This window comes from Poecile atricapillus, chromosome Z (genome assembly GCF_030490865.1).
Source record: "Poecile atricapillus isolate bPoeAtr1 chromosome Z, bPoeAtr1.hap1, whole genome shotgun sequence".
Taxonomy (NCBI): Eukaryota; Metazoa; Chordata; class Aves; order Passeriformes; family Paridae; genus Poecile; species Poecile atricapillus.
In genome coordinates this window covers 12,539,848-12,555,056 of record NC_081289.1, presented here as the reverse complement: position 1 = coordinate 12,555,056, position 15,209 = coordinate 12,539,848, and the positions used below count along the sequence as shown (strand labels likewise).

The following is a 15,209-nucleotide window of genomic DNA, read 5'->3' as shown; positions in this document are numbered from 1 at the left end:
ACTTTAAGAAAGAAAAGCCTCAGCAGATAAATTGTATTAAACAGCCATTTCTAAATTGTGTGACATTTTGTATAAAGTGAAGCATTTAGTCCAAAGCCTCTGTGTTTCTTGGCTGAAAACCTGTTTCCTTTAAGCTTATGTCAACCTACTTTTCCATTCAGTTAATAGCATCTTCCTTAAAATCAGAATGCTGGTCAAGGTATTTTATGCAACCAGTTACTTACCATATCTAAAAAGCAGAATTTTAGTAAAAGGGATAAGATAGGCTTTGCAAAATTATCATGTATTTCAGGTTCTGCTGTAGCCCTCAGCAGTAGCAGCTGTGCTAAGGACAAACATTTTAAAAATAATCCTTTCTAAATTTGTGCAAGTAATTGACAGCTATACCCTCTGCAGTTCGTTATTTGGTAGCATTTTTTATATCCTTACAAATAATAGTAAGAATTGCATTCCTTGAATTGGAGGAACTCAGTGACCCTATCAAGGAATCTGTGGTGAAGGTACAAAAACAGATACCAGTCGTATGGGACACCAGCTGCACTGCACTTGCAGTAGCAAGTTTAAATGCTAATTTGTCTGCTTGGGCCAGAATTCAGTATTTTCTTCATAATAACCTCTCATGGTACTTGCTTTTGTTATAAAGCATGTAGAGCATGAGTGGTCTGGGCATTTGAGTGTCAGTCAGTAGGCATACATTTGCTTGTAAATGAAAGAATGTAAGGTAAAGAGCACATTATTTAAAACTGTACTGAGGGATAATTTGAGAAGGGCTTTGCTTCTCTGAATAACACCACAGTTCAACCTCAGACTTTCAAAGGGAAGATCATGGCTGGCACAAGTATTTCATACCTTGTGCAAAAGGCACTGAAAGATTCTCTTTTCTGGAAGAATTTGTACTACTGTTTCTCCTTTTCCACTGTACTGATTACAGGAGTAAGCAAGACAGAAAGAAAGTAGCAATGTAAAATTTCTGGGATGGTCAAGTCACTGGCAAGCTATTACCTTGCTGTAAAAGAAATGTTTGTATCACATCATTGGGAAATCATGGCAAACTCACTGGCCAAAGTATACAGGTCATGTTTAATTGCAACTAAGTATTTAAGAATGACAATTAAGTAAAATTTTAAGAACCTAAATACCTCTGTGCATTTTCAAAGAATGTCTTTATTTTTCCCTAATTGTGTATCTACATTTGTAGACTAAGTCTGTTCCAGTTGATGTTTTATTGAGACAGATATTAAAGTAAGATGATGTATGACAGAAAAAAACAACGTGACCTTTTTTAACTTGCCAAAGGTCATTCTCTAGCTCTTGATGTGTTACTTTGGCCATTCTGTCACTGTAAGATAACCAACAATTAAACTGGTGACATGAGTGTTCTTTATGCAAAAGAAACTCCAAGCTTACAGGCTGGAAAAATGCAAAAGCTAAAGTGATGCAAAAACAGTCATGCAGAGTTGGAGCTACTTTGTTTTGCTCATCAATACAAATTCTCAGATATCATGCCTGAGGAGATCTGATGCTCTATCTTGAGCATGCCTCCATCTGTGTTAGAGAAAAAGTGCTGCCATCTCTCTTTTTTTTTTTCTTTTTAGCTTTCTGTGGGTAAACTGTAGGGTCAGTTGTATCACAGTGTTAATTTAAAAATATTTTAAAGAAAAGTCTCAATTTGGTGGATTTTTTTGCTATTTCCTAAGCTTGTATATATATTGGAGAAAGGAAAAAAAAAACATTCTGAATGTTTCATAACAGATTATGCTCTTGTGCAGTGTCTTTGAAGTCACAGTAAAAAATAAACAGTGAAGGAAAAATGGCAATGGCTTTCAAATGCAATTTTATATGAATGCTCAATCTATGATGTACTGATGGCTCCCAGGACTAAGAACTAAAACTAAACTTTTCCTGTCTCTACTTTGCAGTGAGAGATGAAAAAGCTGGCTTCTTCCAAAAGCATTTAGCGTGTAAATGATAAGCTTAAAAATTATTTAGTAGTTTTAAAAAGTAACAATATTTTAAAATCTACCATTTTCAATAGAAAAATAGAGCAGTCTCCACAGTATTTAATATGTTGTTTATTGAAATAGTAGGTGGGAGTGACATTGTTTGCTTTCTGAAGAAAACATAAAGCACTTTCTCCAGAAACCCCAGATCCATCTGTTGTGTCATCATTTCCAATCAGCAAAGAAGCAGTTTCTCCTTTGAGGCAAGTGATTGTGATATCCAAGTTTAGGTTGCTGGAAATTATTATGTTTTTTTAATGTTGAGGACTAGTCAGGTTCAGAGACCTCAATTCAAAGATTTATGTGGTTTATCATAGATTAGATGTGGGCAGAGGGGGGCAAAGCTGGGCCTTTAAACCTGAAGATAGTAATATTCTGAAATTGTTGATAGTGGTTGCTTATGGTGCAGGGAAGAATATTTTTTCTCCCTTGCAATATTACCATTGAAATGTTCTTGTCTGTCTCACACAGGAGGTCACACTAGATTATCATAATCTTCCAGACTGCTCAACAATTTGAAGTCTCCCTAACATACACATATGTCTCTTCTGTGCTATGAGCTACTGTGTTGTGACTACAATTATCTTTTACCAGTTTAGGAAGTTGTGTGATGGAGACACAATCATTGTCACTTATAACAGTTAACCATGTCAAGAAGCTTTGAAGAAAAAATAATGAAATATTTTGATTCTTAGGGTTACATTTTCTTTCTTCTTCAGTACATATTGTGTAGGCAAATAAATAGCTCCTGATTTCATCTGTGGGATTACACTGACATGAAGCTAGTTGAAATTTTTGTTTGGGAAACCTTCATACAATTTCTTGGGGAGAAATGTGTGAGTTTTGAGGTATAAAAGTTAATAGCAGTTTTGTCCCAGGCTGAACCATTTTCTGTGTTCAGATTAAGGTAAAACTAAAAGTGTAAAGCTAGAATTAGAACTGGGAGCAAATGTAAATGTATTGAAACTTCACTAAACCAAGCTGGGAGGATCCTTTAGCAAAGAAATTATCTTTAAAAGTAGCTTTTAAGGAGAGTGTTTCTTTCTTCATTAGACCCCTCTGATACAACAGATACTCTCAGTTGCATCTCTTCAGTGTCATTTCCACTCTCTGTTCCTGGTCAGTGTGGTCTGTACAGGGAAATGTTCCCACATCTTTCAGCATTGATGGCTGATGGGCAATCCCACTTAGTCTCCTCCTTTCACATGCCACCTGGTAGCCGTCAGTTTATTCCCACCCTGTCTGTCTCTGGAGACACATTTGGGACTTCTGTGGGATCTCTATCCGTCAGTGCTTTTTCTTTCTTCTGCTTTTGTCTCTGAGGCTTCTTGTTGGTGTTTGGCCTTTTTTTGACTGCTTGGGTCATGTGGCTGTGTTCTGGGGTTTATCAGCCCACCAAGACTAATCTCCCATACAGTAATTTAGGGGTTCTCACTGCTTGGTGTAGTCAATATGTAAAAGAAGAAAGTGGGAGGCAAGAGTACTAAAAAAAATATTAGAAAGCTACAAAGGTGGTGGCGGGTCTGATGGGAATGACTGCTTGCAAACAAGAGTAAGGATAAATGGTTTGGTGGGTGAGAGGGGAACCACTGTGTAGCTTGGCAGGAGTGTGAAAATACCACATGGCTCCTCCAAAGCTGTGTGCTCTGGAAAGCAGGGAGCAGGGAGCACGCTATCATTTCTACAATTACAGGAGAAGATTACAGCCTAATCCCTCAGCAGCGATAAGGAGTGCCGTGAGCTGAGGACCCAAATCTGTCTCATTACACAGGATGATCCTGGTGACAGGCTGGCTGAGCAGAGAGATGTGCTGGGCTGTGCACATCAAAGCTTGCCTTTGACCTGCCACTCACACTGCATCTCCACGGTTCTTCCCAAGGCTTCCTGGCTCCCTGGTAGCTTTGCAATGATAAATACGTGACAAATTATATTTAAGGTTGTTGTAATTAGTTTCTTACAAACTACAGAGGGAAACATGAGCCTTCCTAACTAAGAACCTCCAAAACCCAATTTTATGCAAAATCATAATGACTGCACTGATGTGTACCTTTTAGTAAATGTGGAATTAACGAGTAATTTCATGATAACATTTATATATGCATTAACCTTCCAACCTAAATTGCAAAGATCCTCTTGGAAGTCCATAGGTTCTATTGTAGTAGAGGCAGTGGAATCCAAGCTGATTACACTGGAAAGTGTTGCCATATGCCTAATTGGATAACAGAAATTTTTTGTTTATATTCTGTGTAGGTTTACACAACTTGTAATTTGCAATATTTCAAAACAGATTATTCTACTGTGAGGTCATAAACTCCTTGTGAAATTTAAGTTTTGTTTAACTGTGTGGGCTACTTTATAAGAAACTAGGAGGGTGATGTTACCGGGAAACATTTTAGTGCCTAAACTTGCATCTTCTAGGAAACAAAAAATAGAAGATAAAAGATAATATTGCAGTCTTTTTTCCATTGCAATTCTTTGTTTCTATACCATGAAGATGATCATACCTATTTTAAGTAACACATTGACTCTCTGGGATATAAAAACTGAATAGTTACAAATATTCTTTGAAATATGGTGAATAATACATTTCCTAGAGGAAATCCTGGAAAGAGCAATCACCAGATATAATGTAATGCCACTTAAATTATCTTATACTCTTTGCTTTTTACTATTCCATTGCATTTTGACAGGATTAAAGCAGCCCTCACATAATCCTTCACTGGGTATTTTGGTTACATGTGTGATTGCATAGCCAACCAAAACCCCCTTACATTTTATAGAGGGAGGATCATTTTGATCTGGTTCTGTATGGGTTGGGAACTGGGGAAAAGAGTGGTTTTCAGTATCCCTTTTGACTCTGAGCGGGCTTAGGGCAGAGTTGCTGTAGGTGATGCTGTCTGATGCTGGTTTCATCTCCAGAGGAAGCAGCAAAGAGGGGCCTGGGGGGCAGAAGAACACCCACATGTCATCTCCAAGGGGGAACCACAGACCGTGCACCCAACTCTGTCAGAGCCTGGGTCTGGGCCGTGCATTGGTGACATCCAAGGCTCCCCCGATCCTGGATGGGGTTTGTGGTTTTCAGCTGTCAGAGGCTTGGTTTTGAGCATCAGTTTATGCTCAAACACTGATGCTTCTGGGACAATGTTTTGCTTTCAGATTTTGACATATAAAGGAAAATATCCCCCACTAACATTGTGAGATGGAAAAAGACCAACTGTTGCATTTTCTTGTTAGGTGAGCCTATAAAATAGATCTTCTCTGCTCAGACTGCCTCTCTGTGCTTGCTCACAGCTCTAAAAAGTAAGGAATAGTCAGTAAATGACGACTCTTTAAAAAAGTTTTCAGCCATGTACATGCTACTGATCTTGAAGTGCAGTTTTGTAACTTACTGAAATTGCTGCAGATCCCTGGTTTACTTTGTGACAAGCCAAATGGGCTCCAGGACCCTCCCTTCACACCAGAGATATTTGCCAGAAACCAAACAGATGGTAAACTAGGAAGAAATGACCCTCGGCATTCTCATTAGAACAGTTGGGGAAATTTTAATAGGCCCCCGTTTGCCTTGTGCTGTATCTAATACCCTTTGAACTGCCACTTTTTTTCTTTTTTTTTTTTTCTTTGTTACAAGTCAACTACTGCCATGTATATTTTAATAGGGATTATCAAATACAATTTGCCCAGAAGATGTAACAGCCCTCCGCTGCTAATTAGCAAAGTTTAAATAGTCACTGAGTTCTGGAATAATTGGAAAGAAACAGTGATTTTTCTGCCAATGTATAATTACCAATTAACAGGAAGATAAAATATCTGTATAGCAGTCATATCTGGAAGAATTTGTTAACAGTCAATTAAATAGTCAGCTGATGCCAAACTGACATTGGTCAAGAAAGTTTACGTTTGAGTTTTAAGATATTTCCACCTACAAATGGTATGTAAGGAAACCATAATGATGATAAAACTTTGAAAGTCTCTGGGTCATGATGGTTAATTACTGCTTAATTGTCTTCATGGCCAAAAGTTGACCATTTCTGCAAATGACTGACTGTCATATATGCCTTGTGGAAAGGGTTTTAGCTTTATTAATACAACATATATTCATTATCACAGCATAGGCAGTAATTACCTGTGCTTGCCTGGCAAGGAACTGTCCCCAAGTATTTTAACTGCTGAGGAAGAAAATTCCCCAAACGTAATTGAGTAAGGCAGACACCAATGCCCCAAGGTTGGAGGAACAAGTTACCTGGAGAGGGAGTCTACACAGAAAATACATAAAGTGGCCTAGTTTTAGTCTAGCTTCACCCAGTCCAGTCATCCTGAACACCTTCATCCTTTTCTGCAACTACTCTGGGACTTGTCAGGTTTGTCTAACTCCAGCCTTGGCAGCAGCAGCAGCTCTTGGACATCAAAATCCAATTTTGCCTAATCTGTTGAAAAACTCTGAGTTAGTCCACAATTTATTTCAAATATCTTTGTAGCATTATGAAGATGACATTAAAATACTTCAAACCTTTTGCTTTTTAAATATACCTGTAGTTCCTGCTAGCATTTGTGTAGTGAAGGCTGAAAAAGAGAATGAACCTCCTTAGAGGTGTGGAACGTGTAACATTGCTTGTATTTGTGAGCTCTGGATAGTGAGTATTGAATAGTGAATATTTGTGAGCTCTGAATAGTGGGTGCAGGTGAGTGTTTAATTCTACAGGCAACCCTGCAGATGAAGTTGGGGTGATGATTGCACTGGAGACACAGAGGAGCATTTTCCATGTGTCAGTGCTCATGAAGGGGCCCCTGGAGTTTTTAAACTGGAAAATTCCTTTAGAAATACTTTTACACAGCCAAAACCAGAGTGCTAATTGAAGTGTTGGGGCCAATTTTTATCCAATTTTGCAAGTACATTTATTCAGTAGTGATGTTTTTTTCAGGTCTTATATAAATCCGTTTTTTTCCCCCTGGGTGACCAAAAAGTGGTATGGAGAAAAGCCAGAGAATAATTGAATTTTAATGTGAATTTTCAACTGCTTCCTAATTTTTTATAAAATGTGAAAGTTTGTGATCTGATCAGTGTTTTTGCTATACGTCATACCACTGAGAATATTCCTGATTCCAATAAGGTAAGGATTTCATTCAAAATATATTAAGACATTAAATATTCATTATGATAGGTTGGTTATTTTTATTTATACTAATATATATTGAAAGTAATTTGAAACACTTTTTGAACTGTGCAAATTGTAGGTCCTTTAAATAAAGGAAAATAATATATAAATAGGTACACACCCCCCACCCCCATCTAGGTAGACATATGCATTTATTCCTCACTCTCCTTTTTTCTTCCTAATTTAAAGTACAATGTTCAACACTCTTTGTGTCTTTGTGTCTTTGTGTCTTGTTAACAAACATATTCCAAATTTTCATTTTTTGTAAAAAAGCTGATGCCCATTGGGAAGGGATCTGGAGTGCTGGTCCACAGTCAGCTGAACATGAGCCAGGTGTGCCCAGGTGGCCAAAAAGGCTGATGGCACCTGGCCTTTATAAACATCAGTGTGGCAGCAGGACCAGGGCAGGGATTGTCCCCCTGCACTCGGCACTGGTGAGGCCACAGCTCAAATCCTGTGTTTGCTTTTGGGCCCTCACTACAAGAAGGACTTTGAGGGGCTGGAGCGAGTCCAGAGAAGGGCAGTGGAGCTGGGGAAGGGTCTGGAGCACCAGTCTGATGAGGAGAGACTGAGGGAGCTGGGGGTGTTCAGCCTAGAGAAAAGGAGGCTCAGGGTGTGCCCTTATCACACTCTGCAGCTGCCTGGCAGGAGGGTGTGGGGCGGTGGGAGTTGGCCTCTTGTCCCAGGCAACAATAAACAGGAAAAGGAGAAATGGATTCAAGTTGCACCAGGGGATGATTAGATTGGGTATTAGGAAAAATTTCTTCACTGAAAGGGTGGTTAAGCATTGAAAAATGTCCCTAGGGAAGTGGGAGAATTACTACCCCTGGAAGTGTTCAAAAAATTATTAGATGGGTCACTTTGTGATATGGTTTAGTGGGCAAGTTAGTATTTGGTTAAAAGTTGGACTTGATTTTGGACATGTTTTCCAACCGCAATGATTTTATGATTCTAAATCTTGCCTTAAAATCTTCTCTGCTTTTTTAATGGGTAAATCACTCTTGCTTGCCATTGATTAGGAAATGTCAATGTATGACTCAATTCTCTTTTGTTACTGTTTTATTTTCTTAGCAATAACATTTGTCCTATTTGTTCACCAGATAGACTGTGATCTCTAAAAGCAAGGACTTTCTTCTTTATAATTTGTACAGACATGCTGGCACAATACAACCCAATCTTTACTGTTCATGACTGTCATTATAATACAGATAATAGTGCAGAAAAGTCAAGGAAAAATGAATTAAGCCTTCATTGATTGCAATAACAATAACAAAATACTTTCCTCTCCAAAAGATGTTGTCATTGTGTTTTGAGAACTACATTCAGCAAGACTGACAGGCTGGAGTTGCATGGTAACTTGTAGTAAGAGAGGGGTATCTTTAATAAAGTAGAGGGAAAAGACCATCATCGAGAAATTTAGGGCCATCTTAAAATTGCATTCTCTGTGTGTGTGTATGCCTCAAGGATAGATCAAGAAATGGTTCCCATGGCTGCCTGAACTTGTCACTGCCAGTGTGCCTGCCTGCACTGCTTCTTGTCCATTGCCTGGCTCTGTGACAGTCAGAGCCCCTTCTCCTGACTTTCTGGTTGTTCCAGGCCTATTACTTTCCTTGCATGTTGTGTTTGTCAGGATGTGATAGCATATTCAAGAAAAACTTACTGAGCTCTTGGACTTCATCAATTAAGATGCATGGAAGCCTCCTGCAAATGTGAAATGGTATTGGAAATTGTTTTTGTCATAATTTTGAAGACAAGTTTGTAAACTAATTTCTGGCATATTATGACAAATGTCATCAGACTGCTTCCCCCATATCTGCCAGTTTGCTACATTTCAAAGTGGAGTGGATTATATATGGTAAAAAATCAGGCTAACAGGAAAATGGAGCCCTCTGTTAAATCCTGATCATCACCTGTCCTACCAGCTGAATTCACTGTTTGCTTGTCTCTTGTCAGTGTTGTGACTGATAATCATTTGTGTGTTTTCAGAGATGGTTCACAAGAAAAATCTGCTCCAAATCTGCTAAAAGGAATATCCCAGTTTTCAAGAATGTACCAGTGGAAGGTGATTGCTGTTTGTAGGGAGTGTTTGGTAGGGTTGCACCTTTATTGAGTGCTAAAACACATGAACTAGAGAAGGAGGTTCCCAGGTTCCTGGTGGCCGTGGGAGCAGGGAACAGGAGGGAAGCTCAGAGTGCTTCTGTGCTGCTCCAGCTCAGCTATCACTGGCAATGTTGGCAGGGGGGAGAGAAGGGATTCTGCCTTTGCACAGACAAGGTCATTCTTACAGCTTGTGCCACAGCTAAAAGAGGTGTTTGCTGCTTACTGAGCTTAGAAAACCGGAGTTAGTTTGAAGTGAAATTTGTAAAGTATCTAACATGCACTTGCTTGTAAGTGAGCATCACCTCAGAGGAGCCTGTCAGTCCAGTCATTCTTGCTATAAAATCCCCAGGAAGAAAAAGTGCAGAGCTTCACATGAAGTCCTTACTCTTAGGAGTAGGGTTGTTCTGCAGTTCTGCTCTGCTGGATTTTTTTACTGAATGAAGTCCATAATTCCAGGGTGGTCATGTCACTCTGGCTGTGGCTTTACACCCTACTTTTTAAAGTTCTTGAAAGAGAGGAAGAAAAAAATTATGATTTTCAATTTCTTTAACAAAATATGTGTGTTAATACTTTAGTAGTTCATCTGCTGCTTGAGTTTCATTGTTTTTGGTGACATATTAGACATAGTGTCATTTGAACACTGACTTCTGCTTCTGAAAAGAAAGAAAATATGTCTTTTAGGTGAAAACTATACCTTCAAGATATTGAAAGCCGTAAGAAGGATTTATTTAAATTTATCAAATGAGTCAATCTGCTGTAGTTCTTGGCTCCTTTCAACCCTTAGGAAAAATAATACAATTATTAAAATTGGTGCATTTTGTAATCAAAGCTGTTGTATCCTCATAAGGCTTAGTTTGAGCTGTTTGAGTGCTTGAAGGAACACAACCTTTAGAAGAAATCCAGTCCCATGCTAAGCAAAAGTACTGACAAGTAGTGTAGGAAAGTAAAGATACTTTGCAGCTGTGTGAGAAGGTTGGATTTATTTTACCAGATAGAATCAAATTAAATAGCTGAATGTTGAAAGATCTTGTGGTGGTTTGGGAGGAACTGATGTTGTTCAAAGCACTCTCACTAGTTTGTTTTAAAAAAAACTATTGAAACAATTACTTGACAAGGCTATTTTGGCAGCATTACAGCAAGTGATGAGACATTTTACATAGCAGTTTATTAATAAAGTCAGTATTTTTCTTCTCTATCACTCTGACATTTGCTATATGTCTGTTTCTGGATAAACTAGTGACACAAATATTTTGTGGCACAGGAGTCATACTCCAGTCATATGCCATCATAGTCACCTTGACAGTCTCTGACATGCTGGAAGAATGATGTAATTATTAGAAGGCTGAATCAATAAATGCTGACAGCATTAGCTCTTAGGATGACAAATATGAACATTAACAAAGTCTAGATTTAAAAAAAAAGACTTTAAGATCTGTTTCATCCTGCAAGTTTTAATTTTTAGTAGGGTCAAGTTTAAATTTTTAATTTTGATATGAATAGTAAATTTCCTGAAATATACCATCTGTTTGCTCAGCATGTGTATACATTAAGCTTATCATTTTCTCCCTGTAACTGTAATTTTGCTATTTTTAGATTCCATAATGAAGGTCTTGGTAGAGATTTCTCCTTGTTATCTACTGATTTAAATTTATCACTGAACATGTAATAACTAATATCACAGGCACTAGTGACCACCCAGTAGTCATAATTCTCTCAAACAGGCAGCTTTGTGATAACCTTTGCTTAAGGAGTGCAAAGATGTAATGAACTCTTTAAATAATCTTTAGTCATAATCTGCCAAGAGTTCAACCAAATAAACTGGAATATGCTTTAGCTGCAATTTTCCCTGAGACCATCAAAGAGGTGTGTGCTAGCTTCTGATGAAAGTTTGGGTAAAGATTTAGCATGAGTATGGAATTCAGATTTGCTCTGAAGAATTTATCAGATATATGTGAAAATCTAAAGGATTTTTGCTTAGCATGGGACAAATAAATGTTTATTTGTTCTCCACTTAAATATGCTGAGCAGGATATGTAAAATTCAGTAACAGTCTCTATCCTGGAACATTTATGAGGAATTTAGTTGCTGGGTTTTTTCGTTTTTGTCTTTAAAACCAGGAAAGTTTAGTGTTTTCTTCTGTGCTTTACTCCTAGTTGGATCTCCTCAGCCTCTTTCTGAGCATCCTTCTATTAGGAACTTAATTTTTGCTGTGTATAGCTTGGGGACCTTGGCTGTCTGGCTCAGGCCACACACAGCCATGCCTTCAGGTTCCCTGTTTTCCAAGGACTGATTGAAATGCAAAGTTCTTCTGGAGGGAGATGCAGTTTTCTGATGCTTGCTGCAGTTCATCCAGAGGAGTTTTGAAAGACAACTGTCATATTCAGTTATGCAGGGTGTTGTGGTGACAGCTTTACATTAAAAAAACCCTCTAGATTCAAGGAACTCATAGGGGTGGGACAGATTGGCTCATGGAGACTGAAGGACTTTGTAAAACTAGAATGTTTCACTACATAGGATTTTGATTTAATAGCATATGAAACATTTTAAATTTAATTGGAATGTTCCCTAGAAATCTAGCTTTTGAGGTCTGAGCTCTTATCGTAAGAGATATATAAAGTTTGTTAGAAGTCCACAATAGTCCATGAGATAAAAGCTGTCTACTTCAAGTATGTCATGAGAATATTAGGAGTTTCATACAAAGAAGTCGGTGGCATAGTATCTCTGACCCTAAGCAGAGGGCTTCCATCTGGTAAATCTATGATTACAGAGTTATTGTAGAATGGCCTGGTTTGGAATAGACCCTAAAGATCCAGCTGCCCCTACCATGGGCGAGGACACCTTCCACTAGACCTAATTGCTCAAAGCCCTATCCAACCTGGCCATGGACATTTCCAGGGGCTGGGCAACCTGTTCTGGTGTATCACCACTCACAGCAAAAAGTTTCTTCCTAAGGTCTAAACTAAACCTACTCTAAGTTTGAAGCTGTTCAGCTTTGTCTTGTCACTAGATGCTCTTGTGAATATTTTCTCTCCATCTTTCTTGTAGACTCCCTTCAGGTATTGGAAGGTCTCCACAAGAACTCCCTGGAGCCTTCTCTTCTCCAGGCTGAACAACACCAATTCTCTCAGCATGACTTCAGAGGAGAAGTGCTCCAACCCTCTGACCATGATTTGTGTCCCTCCTTGGGACTTGCTCCAGCAGGTTGATGCTCTCCTGTGCTGGGACCCCAGATCTGGATGCAGCACTGCAGGTGGGGTCTCAGCAGAGCAAAGGGGCAGAATCCCCTCTCTTTCCCTGCTGCCCACATTCCTTTTGGTGCAGCCCAGGATATGTTTTGCTTTCTGGGCTGCAGCTGCACATGGCTGGTCATGTCCAGCTTTTCTCCCTTCAGCCCCCCCAAGTGTTCTTGGCAGGGCTGCTCTCCATCTGTTCGTCCCCCAGCCTGTACTGATGCTGGAGGTTGATTAATTACTTTAGTTAATATCCGAAGCATAAACTTACAAATTGGTCAGAAGGAATGGACTATGGTGCATGGCCTTTAAGTAAAATGCTAGTAAAACGCTGCATAAGAGCCTTTCCTGCCCCTTCCCCACAGATGAGGCAAGGTCCGCCTACAGCTGGTTAATTTTCTTTGGCTGGTGACACATGGAGCTTTAATGTGCCAAGGTGGACACAGGTCCATGCCATGGGCTGACCGACCTGCACCGTCTGTGAGGAGCCAAGACTCCTCTCTCATGCGCGGGCACGTCTCCATCGTCTGCGCCTGGGGCCGAGTCCCACCCCGGCTTCCTCCTTCAGACTCAGGGTATTGTCTGGTTCTGGTAGCAAACAGCTTCGTAGTTCAGCCTTGGGAATAGCTAAAGTGCAGTGCAGCTACAGCATCCTATCAACATAGCTTTGAAATTACATGGAGCAACTTTTTTTTATTCAATAAGCAAATTTATTTAAGTGAAATTGTATTTAATGTCACCCTATTGGCACAGGGTGAGAAAAAGGAGGAAAGGTTACTGTTAACACAATCTGGTTTTATGCTGGCTGTGGAATTTGTGCTGTTGCAAACCCTCTGAAGTACTTTCTAAAAAGCTGGTGTAGAAGAGTCTCGCCAAGACAAGTGGCTTTTCATGCATTGTTTTATTGATTCACATTTGATGCTTTCTCACGTGCATTTAAAGGCTGAATTCCAGTCTCTAGGGAATGACTCAGAAAGCATTTAATTTTGAACTGAATTCATTTGCAATTTCCAAACAGAGGCATCTGCTGATCATTTATAAGAAGGTCTTGGTTCTTCAGAACTACCAGTTGTAATCTTGTGGCATTCTTTATTTTGAGTCTCCTGTGCTTATACTAGGTCTTTTATTATAAATGAAATATAAATATCTTCAAAAGCAATGCAAAAAATTTTCAAAATCCCACCCAAATATGAAAACATGTTTACAACTCCCTCAAGTAGTGCTCACTTTCATGAATCGTAGTATAATAAAAATAAGTAAAGATCCTGGGTTGTGTTTATTTTCATTGTCTTTTTTAATTGAAAATAATTTCCTCCTTGTTTTACTAGCAAATGAAAATGTATCATATTGCTACTACTTTATCTGTCACAGGCTCCCCCTGCCCCAAAATATATTGAAGACAAGTACTTGCACCAGAGGAAAAAACCATGAATTCTGGAGTGGTTAAAAATGGGGTATAGTCAAGTGGATATTTTCAGTGGAAATGATCACAGACATGGTTTTATGGGTTACATAAACCACATGAACAAGAAACCTTGCTCATGTGAATAATAATTATTATGAATGTATTTAATTATAATTATTGTTGTTGTTGCTATTAAATTTAAACTGAATTCATTAAACTTAGTAAAAATTCTAAACATGAGGGAACTTGCACTTTAAATCCCCACCCATTTATTTGCAGTTTGTTTCTTGAAGTGTTTAGTGGTTTGTTTTTTATTAATACAGTCCTACAGCTTTCAGAATAACAAAGTGAGAAGCTGTCAATCTAATTAGAGCAGGCATTTAAGAAGTAGTAGGAAGATAAAAGTAGTTTAAAAATTATTCTAATACAAGGGAAAATAGCTTAGAGTCTTCATAAGAAGCTTTTGTATTTTTGTGCCCTAAAGGCAAATAATATATCTGAAGGGTTTCAGGAAATCAGTGTAATGAAATAACCTTTTATGATAAACAGAAGGAGTTTGGAGACCAATGTATGACCATACCACAGCTAGATTTCTATTAAAGCATTGCTTCATCACTCCACATGCAACAAGAAAGGTACTTGCAGTAGGACTTATTTAAACAAGACAGACAACATTAAGCTGAAACACTGATAGTCAATGCTAACCTGACTTTGTGACTGGAACCATGCTTCCTACTCACATAAAGTACAAGAGGAACAGTGAATAAACAGTCTTTTATATCCAGGTAATTCTTATTTTTGGCAGCATGATCTAAATACTGCCTTTTTGTATATGAACCTTGGTACAAGTCTGCTTAACCATGGCATTTTCAGTGTAATCTGAGCTTTGCTTTGGAAAAAATAAATGAGTTATTAGTTTCTAAAAGTAGATTTCTGACATTAACAGAAAACTTGGAAACAGGGCTGCTTTTTGGTAGATCTAATTTTTTAATTTTTAAGAGAAGACAAGTTATTAAATAACCTCTGGGCTTGGTCACAGTTTAAGCATGATGGTTTCAGGAGGCCCTCCAGTTTGGGGTGATTTGGCCATTTTGGCACATGATCCCTGTGGTACCAGGGAATCATCCCCAGGAGGGAACCTTTCAGTTTGGCTCTGGTCCCTGTGCTGCAGGGGCTGTGACAATGATGCTGTAGCTTGAATGTGCATGGATTTAAGCTCCATCTTAAAGCTGGTTATAGTCGTTTATCTCCTAAATTCCTATTGCAAAATTGTTTCAATGCTTCATTTGCCTAGTGATTAAAAAGGATCTAAATTAGAGTA

At 38.7% G+C, this 15,209-nt stretch overlaps 1 protein-coding gene across 2 annotated transcripts in view; it reads left to right on the top strand.

The window, feature by feature from the left end:
* Positions 1 to 15,209, top strand: part of LOC131592824 (reelin) — a 273,205-nt gene that overhangs the window by 43,215 nt on the left and 214,781 nt on the right. The window lies entirely within an intron of this gene.